This window comes from Macaca nemestrina, chromosome 7, assembly GCF_043159975.1.
Source record: "Macaca nemestrina isolate mMacNem1 chromosome 7, mMacNem.hap1, whole genome shotgun sequence".
In the NCBI taxonomy this organism is placed as follows: domain Eukaryota; kingdom Metazoa; phylum Chordata; class Mammalia; order Primates; family Cercopithecidae; genus Macaca; species Macaca nemestrina.
The window spans coordinates 12,217,916-12,234,666 of record NC_092131.1 but is presented as its reverse complement, the minus strand read 5'-3'; the positions used below and the strand labels follow the sequence as shown (position 1 = coordinate 12,234,666).

The 16,751-nt window shown below is 46.0% G+C and overlaps 1 long non-coding RNA gene across 1 annotated transcript; it reads left to right on the top strand.

Annotated features, from left to right (window-relative positions):
- The first annotated feature begins 664 nt into the window (after window positions 1-664).
- Window positions 665-9,365, top strand: LOC112424170 (uncharacterized). The gene is made up of 3 exons (XR_003014836.2): window positions 665-1,328; window positions 8,076-8,130; window positions 8,730-9,365. It is a non-coding gene; the product is annotated as an uncharacterized lncRNA (long non-coding RNA).
- Window positions 9,366-16,751: the final 7,386 nt, after the last annotated feature.

Here is a 16,751-nt window from a genome sequence, read left to right as displayed (position 1 = left end):
CTACTTTCCCATCGAGAAGTGAAGCCTCTTCTTCTAACTCCTTGAATCCGATTTGAGCTTTGACCAATAGATACAAGTGATGATATCCAAGGCTAGGTCATAAGAAGCTTTATAACTGCCACCTGAGTCTCCTGCAAAGCTTGCTGTTGATATACACCCTTTGGGAATCCAGCCACCACGCTGTGAGACAGCCCCAAGCCCATACAAAGGCCATGTGTGGGACTTTTGGTTCCTATAGCTCCAGCTGAGCTTCCAGCTGACAGCCAGTGTCAACTGAAAGCATTGTGTCTGCACCAACTTGGACAGCAGGCCCAGTTGAGCCTTCAGGTGACTGCACCTCGGCCGCCATATGACTGAAACCATGTGAGAGAGCCCAAGTGAGAACTTACTTCCTAGCTGAGCCACATCAACCCACAGAACCATGAATGATAATCATAAATTGTTTTAAGTGACTCAGTTTTGGGGTGGTTTGATGTGTTAGTAGCAGTAAAATTATACAGGTCAGCAGCAACCTCAATTCTTGCCTCCTCAAAAGAAAGAATTCAGTTGAGGGGCATAAGGCAGAGTGAGAGACTGAGGCAAGTTTTAGAGCAGGAGTGAAAGTTTATTTAAACGTTTTAGAGCAGGCCAGGCAAGGTGGCTCACACCTGAAATCCTAGGGGAGGCCGAGGTGGGCGGATCACTTGAGGTCAGGTGTTCCAGACCAGCCTGGCCAACCATGGCCAACATGGTGAAACCCCATCTCTATTAAAAATACAAAAATTATCTGGGTGTGGTGGTAGGCACCTGTAATCCCAGCTACTCAGGAGGCTGAGACAGGAGAATCGCTTGAATCCAGTAGGCAGAGGCTGCAGTGAGCGGAGATTGCACCATTGCCCTCCAGCCTGGGCAACAGAGGGAGACTCCATCTCAATCAATAAATAAAATAAAAATAATAAAAATAAAAGTTTTAGAGCAGGAATGAAAGAAAGTAAAATACACTTGAAAGAGAGCTAAGTGGGTGACTTGATTCAAGTGCATGGTTTGACTCCTGACTTGGGGTTTTATGTGTTGGCATGCTTGTGGGGTCTCTTCTCTCCTGATTCTTCCCTGGGGTGGGCTGTTTGCATGCGCAGTGGTCTACCAGCATTGGGACAGGAACATGCACAGTGTTTACTGGAGTTGCGTGCATGTTCGCTTAAGTCGTTCTTCCCTTACCAGCTGAATGTTTCTAGAGGAAGGTCATATACCAGTTAAACTCCACCATTTTGCCTCTCAGTGTTCATGCTGAGCCCACGCGTCCAATTCCTGAGACCTTATTGGGAAGCTACTGATCATCAGTTTCAGATGTTTCTATCGGTTGGGAGACTGCCTTTCCCTGGTGCTGGCTGTAACCAATTATTATTTTAGAGAGACAGTTAATGACCACCTGACCATCACCTGACCGTCACCTGACATTCCTGGTTGGGAGGAGCCCTCTCCTGCCCTGCTTATGTCTGCCTGACTACCTACTGTAACAGACGCAGCCAGCTGGAACATTGGCTTTGCTCGGTATCATGTAGAATTAGATTTCCCGGGCTCCTTTGCCCTCTGGGTTCTTGGTAGTTTGGGCTAATGGGAAGCACTGGTGGGAAACTCAAAGGTGGAAGGAAGGAAGAAACCAGGGTGTTTTCTCTCTCTCTCGCTCTCTCTCTCTCTCTGCTTTGGTTACCATCTCCCACAATGGCTGTATCTGTTCTTGGCTCTATGTCTCGTCAGAGAGACCCTCCCTCTGTGGTTCCGTCCCCAGGGGGCAGCTCTCACTATATTCTCGCTCCTACCAGGCTGCCCCAGCTTCTAGCTCTGGCAAATGTCTGTTATCTTTCCAGCCTCAGGGGTGACAGCAGTTCACTGTCATTGCTACAGCATCCCATTGGGCTTCTCACCATTTTCCTCACCCGTGTAACCAACTTCTAGGATTTAAATTCTTTCTACTTGAAACACCTAAAGTTGCTTCTGTTTTCCTAACTGGACCCTGGAGGATATAGCGTGTAAGAGGATAACATAGTCTAGTCCAGCAGGCCAGGGAAGGCTTCCCTCCAGAAGGGGTGTTTGAGTCAAGGTATGAGAAATGACTAGGCTTTCCGGGCATAGGAGATACACAAGTGCAGTGGCCCAGGGGAAAGGTAGACTGACATATTAGAAGTACGGGGGCAGGCCAGGCGCCGTGGCTCACGCCTGTCATCCCAGCACTTTGGGAGGCCGAGGCGGGCAGATCAAAAGGTCAGGAGATGGAGACCATCCTGGCTAACACGGTGAAACCCCGTCTCTACTAAAAATACAAAAACAAAATTAGCCGGGCGCGGTGGCGGGCGCCTGTAGTCTCAGCTACTCGGGAGGCTGAGGCAGGAGAACGGCATGAACCTGGGAGGCAGAGCTTGCAGTGAGCCGGAATTGCGTCACTGAACTCCAGCCTGGGTGACAGAGCGAGACTCTGTCTCAAAAAAAAAAAAAAAAAAGACTGGGGCAAAGTGGGCCATGTTGCTGCACCACAAAGAAAATGAGAGGGGGACTGTCATGAGATAAGGTTGAAGTTTGCAGGGCCAAAGCTGGGGGCTCTCAATCCTTAATGCAAGTTAGAATCACCTGGAGATTAAATATATATAAAAACATATAGTTTATATATATTTATATATAATATATTTAATATGTTTATACTGATATAAATATATATCAGTATAAATATATATTTAATATATCAGTATATATAAACATATACATATATAAATAACATAGATATATTTATATATTTTTATTAATATATATTTATATATTAATATAACTATATTATAAAACTACTGATAAAATATATCAGTATATATGTGTGTATATATACCAGTATATATAAATATGTATTAGTATATTATATATACTGGTATACAGACACACACATATATACTGATGCCGAGACCTCATCCCAGACTAACTGAATCAGAATCCTTGGGATTGGACCAGCATGATTCCTATATGCAGTCAGGGTTGAGAACTGCTGGGCGTTGACCCTGCAAGGCCTTGTCAACCATGGTCTTTATCCTGATCAATGGGAAGATCCCAAAAGGTGGTGAGTTCTCTGGCTGTAGGGTGGGGAAGTGATTGGAGGGGCCAGGAATGGAGGCAGAAAATCCTGTAGGCAGCTATTGTAGCAGATCGATGTGCTCCTGGCTTGCTGAGCATGGCAAGGGACAAAAGCTGGTTCTGTACTTGCTGGTGAGACTCTCTGGCTGACCCCACTCAGTTTCTCACATCTGCCATCTTGCTCTGGATTTTCCTACTCCCCGTTGGTTCCCTTCAGCTGGGCTCTGTCCTCGCGTTCATCTGCCCTGGAGAGTTTCCTGCTAATGTACCCTCCCCGGTACCCATCCCTCTTTCTCCTGGGCAGATGGATGCAGCCATTCCACATCCCTGCAGAGAGTTACTCTGGCAGAACCTAGGATCCTAAACTCCTTAAGTACCCTGAATTTTAAAATCGTGATTGTATTTGGCAGCTTTAATCAAAAATCGGAAGTACATGGAATTAGAACCTTTGGCCAGAGACTCTCGGAGTTGAAAGCCTCCCTTAGACATAGCCTCTTCCAACCCCTGAATTTCATTATCCAAGAAGATCCATGAGCTCTGGAGAGTTCAGGACCCAGGTCTGCTAAGGACTTCTGCTTCCCTGACTTTCCTTCATATCCTGCTGTCCTAGGGATTTAAGACCATGAATTTGCAAATGCTCTGCCTGAAGTGTGTACTGAAGCTCTGGAGACCTCACCCAATTCCCAGGGCCATAATTATGATAAGGTACAAACCAGATAGAATCTTTCTGTAAATTTAAACCACTGCATTTTCACTTCTTGCTTTGAATTAGGTTTTCTTGCAGCTGCTCCCTCCAGGGGAGCCAGAAGGCTTATTGCCCCAAGGCAGGAGAGGCTGTGTGAGACCTGGTTTTGAACACTTTGAGAAGAGAAGAAGTGCTGGGATTCCTTTGTCTCCCGCATTAGCACATAAAGGGCAAAGCCTAGAGGATCTTAGGGAACCCCGTGGTCTGCTTGGGGAAGGCCAGGCCACCACTGGGAGTGGAGTCAGGGAGGCTCTGGGAGAGCAGCCAGCCCCGTGGGAACCTGGAGAGTCATGGGAGAGAAAGGAGGAGGTGCTAGAGGTTGGAAGGCCAATGAGGCAGAAGCTTGTTTTCTGATTCTTCTTCCTGGGCCCAAGGCTGGAAGATAGGGTGTTGGAACCATGAGGATATTCATGGCAAGGAGGGGGCTGTTGCCTCTGGTCCTGGAGCCCACTTTCAGAAAGGTGCCAGGAGAGTCAGCTGAGGAACCCTAAGTTTTTGCTTTCTCCTGAGTCGTACAGAGACTGAATGAACTGCCCAAGGGCCTTCCCTGGGCAAGGGAAGGTGGCACTCAGGCCAATGGGCTGGCTGGAGATGACAGCAATGGCAATCCAGGAGGGATCCTGCACCTCTAACAAGCTCCAAGATCAGACTGAGAGTTACCCTGGCCCCCAGGGGCTCCAGGGGGAGAGGTGACTGTGGGGACCCATGCATGCCAGCGGCACATCCAGATGTTATTGGTGGAAGGTGTCCAGGTTCTTGGCATCTTGAACAAAGAATTGGACAGAATGCACAAGGTGAGGAAAGCAAAAGCATAGATTTATTGAAAACGAAAGTACACCCCACAGCGTGGGAGTAGGCCGGAGCATAGGGGCTCGTGAGCCCCGGTTACAGAATTTTCTGGGGTTTCAATACTCTCTAGACATTTTCCACTGGTTACTTGTTATATGTTCTGTGTAAATGAAGACAATGAAGAGAAGTTACAAGTCATTTACTCCGAATGTGCCCTATGTAAATGGAGAGGATGTTATTTGGTGTGTGCGGTTTATGTAAATGGAGAGGATATCCCTTGGTGTGTGTGGTCTATGTAAATGGAGAGGATATCACCAGGTGTGCAGTCGATGTAAATGGAGAGGATAAATGTGAAATTACAAAGTGTAAATGGTGTAAATGGAGAGGATGAAGTGCGGTTTACAAAGCCATTCATATTCCATTTGATTTTGTTCTAGGAAGTCAGCGTGGATCAGCCTTATGTTCCTGGCCTCCAGGTCCTATTCTCCTGCTTCACAGGGACGGGCCAGGATCTCTATCCTTACAGCACATTGGAATGTATATGTTCCTCTCCCCACATTGCCTTAGGGAGCAGGCAGGTGTCAGGGGCAGCACAAGGACAGCCAACAGGACAGGTGCATAAGTAAGACTGATACAATTTGAGGGATCAAATCTGAGAATATTCTAAACAGGATCCAAGTAACATTTTTGCCTCCTAACCAGCAGGAGCTCAAGAGAAAGACTAGACTTATTCCACATTAAATAATAGTATTTTTTTCTTGAACATCTTGATCATAATATCAATTAAATGTGTAGCCCTGATTCAATAGCTACCATTTACTGAGCATCTATTTTGTGCCAGACTTGCTGCTGGTATTTGACAGTGCAGTGCCTGACAAGTAGACACAATGGTTTAAATGTCGTTGTTACTGGTATTATTGTTGCAATGATGTTTTAATCCTCCCAATGTAATTGAGCCTTTATTATAAAGATCATAAGATGTTCACTTTGCTTATTTCCTTGTCCTTTTCTTCCTCCATGCATGCTTGATTGCACAAGAGAAGTCACTAGTAATTGATTAACTTCCTATCCTAACCCCCAGGGCTGCCTGCAAGATTGATGAACTGTTTTTCTTTCAAAGAACAAGGATCCTTAGGTCATGCAGACCTCCTTGATAGCATCTAGGAGTTTGTTTTGGCCAAGGAACTCAAACAGCTTTGATTGTTGGGGGAACCCATCTTCTGCATACGTACTTTGCTCATAAAAGCCCCCAGTTATGTTAAAAGGCAGATTGGATTTGAGAGGCTGCTTCTCCTGCCTTCTTGTTTTAGCCGAATCAAATAAACCTTTCTCTGCTTCTAAGTGCTGATGTGTCAGTGTTTGGTTTGCTGTGTATCAGGTACATGAACCTAAAATTTGGGGTTTGATAACACCAACAGCTCTGCACAGGAGATATTGTCATCCAGTCTTACTAATGAGGAAAACGTGTTCACAGGACTTGCCCAAGGCCACACATTTTAATCAGTGGCAAAGTTAGAGTTAAAAATATTTATGTACTTTTTTTTTGTTTTTATAATTCAAGGATGCATCACTATTTTATGTACCACAAAGAAAGAAAAACAGCTATTAAACTATAATATAGTATTTCCTTCGCATTTAGAATTTTTGTTGTAAACTCATTATAAAGAGCTCTTTTAAATTTAGTTAGACATAGACTTTGATTATTTATTGTGCTTCTGCATATATAGAAAAGAAAATATGAGTGAAATAAATCGGTTCATTATTTAGAAAATATCTTCACATTCAAACCCTACTTCTTTTTTAAAATATTTATCTCAATAGAGAAACCCTACTTCTTTTAAATAACTTTCCAACTCAGAGTTATAGGTATCCTCTGTATGATCAAGTGTGTTGGCAATGCAATATTTTTTTTAAAAAACTTTATATTTTGGAACAATTTCAAATTTAGAGAAAAATTGCCAGAATAGTACAAAAATTTCCTTTATACCCTTCAGCAGATTCCCACATTTTTTATCTGATTACACCACCTTATGATTATCTGTGTGTGTGTATGTGTGCATGTATGTGTCCATGTACATTACTATTTTCTGAATCGGTTCAGAGTAAGCTGCAGATATGGGTCCCTTTATTCCTAAATACTTCAGCTTGGTTTTGAAAAAAAGGACATTTTCTGGCCAGGCACAGTGGCTTATGCCTGTAATCCCAGCACTTTGGGAGGCTGAGGTGGGCAGATCACCTGAGGTCAGGAGTTCAAAACCAGCCTGGCCAACATGGCAAAACCCTGTCTCTGCTAAAAATATAAAAAAAATTAGCCAGGTGTGGTGGCAGGCGCCTGTAATCCCAGTTACTCGGGAAGCTGAGGCATGAAAATCGCTTGAACCTGGGAGGCAGAGGTTTCAGCAAGCCAAGATCATGCCACTGCACTCCAGCCTTGGGGATAGAGTGAGACTCTGTCTCCAAAAAAAAAGGACATTTTCTAATCTAACCATAGAACAATGATTAAAACCAAGAAATTAACATTGGTACAATACTATTACATAACATACAGATCTTATTCAGATTCACCATTTTATCAATCATGTCTATTACAATAAATAAATGCATACATCTATTTAATAAATGTAATAAATGTATTCATTAAAATATAATATTTATATGTTATTATACAATAAATAATTATGCATATATATTTTTTGCTGGTTCAGAATTCAATCCAGGATCATACATTACATTTAGTTGTTGTGTCTCTTCAGGTTCTTTTAATCTGGAACAGCTACTCAGACTTCTTTTGTCCTTCACAATCTTGACATTTTTCAAGAGTACAGATCAGTCATTTTGTATGAAGTCTCTCGGTTCAGATTTGTCTGGTATTTCTTTAGGAGTAGATTCAGGTTTTGCATTTTTGGGGGCACAGTTACCACAAAGGTGAGTATATGGCCTTCTCAGCTTATTATGTCAAGAGACACATGATGTCAATTTGTCCCATTTAGGGGAGGCTAATTTTGATCACTTGGCTAAGGTGGTAACTGCCAGATTTCACTGCTGTCAAGTAACTATTTTACCTTTTGTAGTGTATTAGTCTGTTCTGATGCTGCTACTAAAGACATACTTGAGACTGGGTAATTTATAAAGGAAAGAGGTTTAATTCACTCACAGTTCAGCATGGCTGGGGAGGCCTCGGGAAACTTACAATCATGGCAGAAGGAGAAGCAAACACGTCCTTCTTCACATGTCGGCATCAAGAAGTGCTGAGCAAAAGGGGGAAAAGCCCTTTAGAAAACCATCAGATCTTGTGAGCACTCACTCACTATCATGAGAACAGCAGCATCGGGGTAACAGCCCCCCATGATTCAATTACCTCCCACCGGGTCCCTTCCATTTATCAACTTTGGCGTCCCCACAGCTCCAGGGTGGGGAAAGAGGAAATAATACTTTCCCTCTTTTACAGAAGAAGGGGTTGAAGATCTGAGAGGCTGAGTTACTTTCACAAAGTAACACAGCTGGTAAGTTCCAAGGCTGGGCTTCCCGCTCCAAGACTGTTACTAGTTCTAGAGGAACCAGGACCCTCCTAGATTTATCCTCTGGAGTTTATGGAACAGACCATGCCCTGCCCCTTTTGAAGTATCTTGGGCGTAAATGAGAAGTAGACTACACGTGAGAGTGAAATTTTAAATTGGGCTGAGCTGGACTTTATAATAACAAAGTGATTGGAAAGCTGTGGGTTTGCTGAGAGACCTTTGGGAAAGGAACAAGGACATTCAAAAGAGTGTTTGGGGAAAATAAAGCCGTTTCTGGTTTGTACCAGCCCCCTTTGGTCTTATCCAGCACCCTGCCTGGGAGCCCACACCTCGCTCGGCCTGTGAGGGGCACTCCACCAATGCTTGTTCAATGACTCCGGGAATGGATCAAGTGTCAAACTCTGTTAGGCTACGTGTGGGTGGATTTGACTTGGGGTTCAGTCCTGGGGATGCTATTACAGAACCATAATTGGTTTCTCAGAGGTGATTTAGTCCCTTGTTAGCAGACTAGAACACTTGAGGACTTCAATCTACCAACATTTAGATTGCCTTGGGAGAACAGCCAGCAATTCTTGCACCCACAGATTTTAAATGCCTGTGTTCAGCATTCCTGCAGCAGGCTCCAGGTGGAATGCTAATGGGATTGGCCTCCAGTCCCTGGACCTTAGCTGTGGAAGGAGAGAAGAGGACATCTGCACCTCCTCTCAGAGAAAGCCTGATGCCTACCAAAGGACTTGGAGGGCCGACACAGTGACCCTCAGTCTGGAGCTTGTTCACTGAACATTGGAGACTATCATTTGGGCAGGTGGTCTTGGGCCTCTATGAGCAGCAGGCTGCACCCCACTATGACCCCCTCATTCCACTCTGAGGCATCTTCATGAAAGCAGATGTCCATTGAAAAGCACCCAAGTGCAGTCTCAGCTGATGAACTTCAGAGACAATTAAGACAAAGGCTCTTGGTCCCCTCTGCCCTTGGGTGGTGCCTCTGGTATGCACTTGGCCCCTGTGTCTTTATTTAGACTGGTCACTTCACAACCCATCATGTCAACCCACCCCTAACCGTGCCCACCCTGGGTCCTCACCTCAACTGTCTGACTTCCCACTTTGAGCTCAGCAAAGGCAAGAGATGTTTTCCTGCTTTGATACCCTAAATGTGTGGAATCGAGGCTGGCACACAGTGGGCCCTTGAAATTTGGGAGGAGTGAATATATATACACACACACACATATATATACACATACACACACACACACACACATATATATGTAAAAATATTCCTACCTCAGCTTTCCTTGCAGCTCCCCATAGTAGGAATGGATTGTAAAACTTCCCAGGATGTCCAAGAGGAGAAAGGAGAGAAAGCAGTCTGGAATTTTGAGCCAAGGGGCCCACAGCCCAGCCACCAAGCCATCTGTAAAATGGGATGGGAATATGACATGAGCCACAGGGGTACTACGAGGGTTAATGAGGTCAGCATGTGATGTACCATGCCAACATGAATAACTAGACCTCTTGATATCATCATTTCTGCATTCCCCAGCAAGTGCCTGATACACACTACACATTCAACAAGTGTGTTGGGGTGTCCAGAGGACACTGGTCTCTAGAAGAATTTTTATAGCAGGCTATACTTTCCTTTCAAAAGCTCAAAGCTGTGTTTGCATTCTAGAGTGGAGTCCTTGCTCCAGGAGGGAAGCTCTGTGTATTAGTCAGGGTTCTCTAGAGAGACAGAACTATATACTAATATATATATTAGTTATTAAGTATTAACTTAAGGTCCCACAATAGGCCATCTGCAAGCTGAGGAGCAAGGAGAACTAATCTGAGTCCCAAAACTGAAGAACTTGGAGTCTGATGTTGGAGGGCAGGAAGGATCCAGCAAGGGAGAAAGATGCAGGCTGACAGTCTAGGCTAGTCTCTCCTTTTCACGTTTTTCTGCCTGCTTTCTATCTGCCGGCAGCTGATTACATTGTGCCCACCAGGTTAAGGGTGGATCTGCCCTCCCCAGCCCACTGACTCAAATGTTAGTCTTTTTGGGCAAGACTCTCACAGACACACCCAGGATTAATACTTTGTATCCTTCAATCCAATCAAGTGGACACTCAGTATTAACCATCACACCCTGTATTAGTTTGTTTTTCACGCTGCTGATAAAGACATACCCGAAACTGGAAACAAAAAGAAGTTTAATTGGACTTACAGCTCCATGTAGCTGGAGAGACCTCAGAATCGTGGCAGGAGGCAAAAGGCATTTCTTACATGGGAGCAGCAAGAGAAAAATGAGGAAGAAGCAAAAGAGGAGACCACTGAGAAACCCTCAGATCTCATGAGACATATTCACTGTTGTGAGAATAGTACAGGGAAGACCAGCCCCCATGATTCAATTACCTCCCCCTGGGTCCCTCCCACAACCTATGGGAATTCTGGGAGATACGATTCAAGTCGAGATTTGGGGAGGGGGGACACAGAGCCAAACCATATCATTCTATCCCTGGCCCACCCAAATCTCGTCTCCTCACATTTCAGAACCAATCATACCTTCCCAGCAGTCACCCAAAGTCTTAACTCATTTCAGCATTAACCCAAAAGTCTGCAGTCCAAAGTCTCATCTGAAACAAGGCAAGTTCCTTCTGCCTGTGAGCCTATAAAATCAAAAGCAAGCTAGTTACTTCCTAGATACAATGGGGGTACAGGTATTGGGTAAATACAGCCATTCCAAATGGGAGAAATTGGCCAAAACAAATGGGTTACAGGGCCCATGCAAGTTTGCAATTCAGCAGGGCAGTCCAATTTTAAAACTCCAAAATGATCTCCTTTGACTCCAGGTGTCACATCTACATCACACTGATGCAAGAGGTGGGTTCCTATGGTCTTGAGCAGCTCCGCCCCTGTGTCTTTGCAGGGTATAGCTTCCCTACTGGCTGCTTTCACTAGCTGGTGTTGAGTGTTTGCAGCTTGTCCAGGTGCATGGTGCAAGCTGTTGGTGGATCTACTATTCTGGGGTCTGGAGGACAGTGGCCTTCTTCTCACAGCTCCACTGTGCAGTGCCCCAGTAGGGACCCTGTGTGGAGGTTCCAACCCCACATTTCCCTTCTGCACTGCCCTAGCAGAAGTTCTCCATGAGGGCCCTGCCACTGCAGCAAACTTTTGCCTGGGCACCCAGGTGTTTCCGTACATCTTCTGAAACCTAGACGGAGGTTCCAAAACCTCAATTCTTGACTTCTGTGCACCAGCAGGCTCAACGCCATGTGGAAGCTCCCAAGGCTTCGGGCTTCCACCCTCTGAAGTCAGTCTGAGCTCTACATTGGCCCCTGTCAGCCATGGCTGGAGTGGCTGTGATACAGGGCACCAAGTCCCTAGGCTGCAAACAGCATGGGGACCCTGGGCCCAACTCATGAAAACACTTTTTCCTCCTGGGCCTCCAGGCCTGTGATGGGAGGGGCTGACATGAAGACCTCTGACATGCCCTGGAGACATTTTCCCCGTTGTCTTGGGAATTAACATTCGGCTCCTCATTACTCATGCAAATTTCTGCAACTGGCTTGAATTTCTCCTCAGAAAATGGGTTTTTCTTTTCTATCACATTGTCAGGTTGCAAATTTTCCAAACTTTTATGCTCTGCTTCCCTTATAAAACTGAATGCCTTTAACAGCACCCAAGTCACCTCTTGAATGCTTTGCTGCTTAGAAATGTCTTCTGCCAGATACCCTTAATCATCTCTCTCAAGCTCAAAGTTCCACAAATCTCTAGGGCAGGGGCAAAATGAAACCAGTCTGTTTGCTAAAACATAACAAGAGTCACCTTTGCTCCAGTTCCCAACAAGTTCCTCATCTCCTTCTGAGACCACCTGAGCCTGGACCTTATTGTTCATATCACTATCAGCATTTTTACCTAAGCCATTCAACAAGTCTCTAGGAAGTTTCAAACTTTCCCACATTTTCCTGTCCTATTCTGAGCCCTCCAAATGTTTCCAACCTCTGCCTGTTACCCAGTTCCAAAATTGCCTCCACATTTTTGGGTATCTTTTCAGCAATGCCCCACTCTACTGGTACCAATTTACTATATTAGTTCATTTTCACATTGCTGATAGAGACATACTCAAGACTGGGAAGAAAAGGAGGTTTAATTGGACTTACAGATTCTGCATGGCTGGGGAGGCCTCAGAATCATGGTGGGAGGACAAAAAAAAAATGAGGAAGAAGAAAAAGTGGAAACCCCTGATAAACCTATCAGATCTCATAAGACTTATTCACTATCATGAGAATAATGAGGGAAAGAGCAGCACCCATGATTCAATTACCTCCCCCTGGGTCCCTCCCACAATATGTGGGGATTCTGGGAGATACGATTCAAGGTGAGATTTGGGTGGGGACACAGCCAAACCATATCAGCCCACACAGTGAGCCTCTTGGTTTGGATCTAAAATGAAGCCTCCCAAATAGCTGGGAGTACAATGTGCCACCATGCCCAGCTAATTTTTGTATTTTTAGTAGAGACAAAGTTTCACCATGTCGGCCAGGCTGGTCTCAAACTCCTGACCTCAGGTGATCCACCCACCTTGGCCTCCCAAAGTGCTGAGATTGCAGGTTTGAGCCACCACACACAGAAAGTTCACTTTACATTTGTAAGAGTCTCCTCCACATCAGCTTCACCAAACAAAAGACCCTTTGGTAGGGGTTATACCTGAGGCTGTGCAGCCAGACTGCTGGATTGAACCCTGGCCTCACTGGGGCTACTCTGACTCTGCCCACCTGCCTGGATGGACATTTGCAGAGCCCAGCCAAGCAATCCGTCACCCCAGTTTAATAAGGAAATTAAATGTTCATTCTTTCCACTTATCTCCTCTTTGCTAAATCACTTCTTTGACTTTCTTCTCTGTCTCTCTCACTGAAAGATAGAACCCCCTCAAGAGTAGGAGCTGTGTGTCTCATCTCTGCACACCCCACATATAGTACAATTGCTGATGCCCGGGAGGTGCTCAGACACCTTGCTGAAGGGTGAGCAACCATGGCATGAAAGACATCAATGGGAGGGACCCCATCATGTCCTCATTATGTAGGTGAGGCGCTTATCATCACATTTCAATACCTCTGAGACTGCAATGCATCTTACAGTCACTGGCTGGTTGCAGTCATTCCTGCTTGAGCACGTCAATGCTTGCAGAGTGTGGGTGAACCATAGACAATAGCGAAGCACTCTTTTAAGAAATTACTATATGTGGTAGGCAAACTAATGCCACCCCCAGCCTGCAAAGATGTCCACCTCCTAATCTCTGGAACCTGTGAAGATGTTACTTTCCGTGGCAGAAGGAGCTTTGCAGATGTGATTAAACTAAGAATCTTGAGAGGGAAAGATGATCCTGGATTATCTGGGTGGGCCCAGCATAATCACCGAAGTCCACATAAGAAGGATATAGGAGGGTCAGAGTGAGAAGAGGCTGTGCAGTGATGGAATCACTGGTCAGAGGGATGAGGGATGTGGTCACAGGATGGGGAAGGAACACCAACCCTAGAACCAGAAAAGACAAGGAGATGGGTTCTTTCCTAGAGCCCCAGAAGGAACACAGCCCTGCAGACACTTTAATTATAACCCAGCGAGACTTGTTTTGGGACTGTGACCTCCAGAACTGTAAGTTTTCTTACAGTTTCTTCAAGTTTCTGTAAAACAGAAAAAACTATACGTTTTTTCTGTTTTAGGCCAATAAACATGTTCTAATTTTTTATAGCTGCAACAGGAAACTAATTACACTGCATCTCACTATTTGACAACCATCGTAGTTACAATGGATGCTGGTAAGACTTACCAATGGCAGATAAAAACAAGGGGGTGAAAGTTTGATGAGAAACGAGATATTTACATACTCTCCAAATATCTGCCTATAAGATGGTTATTAACTACATGATATGGTTTGGCTGTGTCCTCATCCAAATCTCATCTTGAATTGTAGTTTCCGTAATCTCCACGTGTCATGGAAGGGACATGTACATGTCACATGTCAGTTGTTATCATTCCCACCCCCACCCTTTTTTTTTTTTTTTTTTTTTAAGACAAGGTCTTGCTCTGTTGCCCAGTGCAGTGGCGCCATTACAGCTCACCACTGCAGCCTGGAACTCCTGGCCTGCCCTCGTTTTGATGCAGGTTCTGCTCCCTCCTCCCTAGGGGCTGTCCCCTCAGTTGGCAAACACCCTAGCCTTTGTGTTCTTCCCACTCCCCACGTGGCCAGGCATTACAGCGGTTATGATCAGCACAGATTGTGGAGTCAGGCTGCTGTGACTCACATCTCAGCTGTGCCACTAACAGCCCTGTGGACCTGTGTGAATCACTTAATTTTTCTACGCCTCTGTCTTCTCATCTGTGAAGTGGGAATAAGAGTTGTGCCTCTCTCATGGGGCTGTTGTGAGAGCTCGATGAGTTTTCTTTTCTTTCTTTCCTTTTTTTTTTTTTTTTGAGACAGAGTCTTACTCTGTCTCGCAGGCTGGGGTGCCGTGGCGCAATCTCCACTCACTTCAACCTCTGCCTCCCGAGTTCGAGCAATTCTCCTGCCTCAGCCTCCCAAGTAGCTGGGACTATAGGCGCCCGCCACCACTCCCCGTTAATTTTTTGTATTTTTAGTAGAGATAGGGTTTCACTGTGTTAGCCAGGATGGTTTCAATCTCCTGACCTCGTGATCCGCCCGCCTCAGTCTCTCAAAGTGCTGGGATTACAGGTGTGAACCACCGTGCCTGGCCCTCGATGAATTTTTATTTATGAAGTGCCTGAAGTGGTGCCAAGGATAAAGAACTGTGAAGATTCTGCCTCTTACTGTTAGCAAAATTTGACTTCTATCAACAAGGATTTGATGAGCACCTAACAGCCACCAGGCACTGTACAAGGCATGAGGATCCCATATGAACATGACAAAGTCCCTGGCCTGCCAGAACTAATGGTCTAGGGGAGGGTGCAGAGAAAAAAAGTGGGCAATTATGATACATAATCCCGTGGGTACTGCTCAGGTCAGGTGATATGGAAACATGGAGAAAGGACTCCTAACCCAGAGTGACAGATCACAGAAGGCTGCCTGGAGGAGATGGCAGGAGTGGAAGCCGCAAAGGATGAGCAAGAGATGGCCAGGAGACTGGAGGCAAGAGGTGGTGAGTGGAGGGAAGAGCCTCTGGAAGGTGGAATGAGCGAGCAGAGTGTAAAGGCTACGGGTGGTGAGGGCGGGAGTGGGGAGGGTCGGAGCCAGGGTGTGAGAAACGGGAATGAAGGAGCCTCCCTGGCTGCAATGCTGAACACCCATGATAGGGGGTAGGATGACCTGGCAGGGTGCCCTGGAGGTCCAGGCCTGGGTGCAGTGAGTGGCTGAGGCACCAAGGGCAGGTCAAGGAGAAAAAGGGGTAGCTGGGGAGGGGATGAGGATGAAGACAGGGGAAGGATGAGGGGAGGCCAGGATGAGGACAGGGTGTGAGGATGAGAGGGGACAGGGTGGGGTGAGGGTGAGATTTCTGGCTGAGCCTCAGGGCAGCTGGGGCCCTTCCTGGGGGCTGGAGGAGGATGTGGAGGGGTGGTGAGCTCCAGGTGGTGAGCTCCGTCTGGGACACACCTGCAGGGCCTGCAGGGCACTCAAGTGGAGCTGTCTGGCAGGCAGGTGGGCATTAGAGAGCCTGGAAGGGGGATCTGGCTGACATCAACACACAGAGGACAACCGAGTCACTGAGTGAGGAGAGCTGTGGGTCATGACAGGAGAAGCAGCTGGGGGCAGAACACAGAGGGCCCTGAACATTCAGGAGACAGGCAGAGAGCACAAGTTCCCCGCTTCCCGGAGTTTTTGGATGTGAACAGAGAGCAACGCTTTGATGATCAAGTGGGCAGGACAGGGATGAACTCTGGTGGGGTGAGGGGCAGGGAAACTGGACCTTTAGGCTCTCTGATCATCCCACCAAGTGGCTGTTGGTTCAGAAGACCCATCCCCAGGGCGACTGATGTCTGCGCAAGAATTGATTCAGGTACAGTCAGACCCTCGAGGCCTCCCCGGCTGCAGTGCTGAGCACCCATGATGGGGATGGGATGACCTGAATTATGGGAGTGTGCCGGTAACAAACCCTTGAAAGCAGCGGGGGCATTGGCCTCCTGCTCCCCATTTACCCTGGGCTCTCCCCAATCAGCCACATGCCAGAAGCAGATGTTGTTTGTTAGGATTTGTCTCACAGCTGAATTCACCTTCTGAATTTTTCCCAGGTGTTGCTGTTCTCAGTGTGGTAGAAAAGGTTTCTAACAGTGGTACGTTGGAGCCAACCCAACCAGCTCATAAGAGCGGATGGTTACATGTTGAGGTATTTTGCAAGCTGGTTATTAAAATGGTCATTATGAAAAATGTATTACAGACATTTACAATTAAATAGATTATTTTAAAAGCAAAGTTATATAGGCCAGGCATGGTGGCTTATACCTGTAATCCCAGCACTTTGGGAGGCCAAGGCAGGAGGATTGCTTGAGTCTGGGAAGCTGAGGCTGTAGTGAGTTGTGGTTGTACTACTGCCCTCCAAAGTAGTATATATCCAAAATACCTCACTTCCTAGTTATTGTATTTTATGTCACTATTACCTGTGCTTTTGGAGTTATTTACA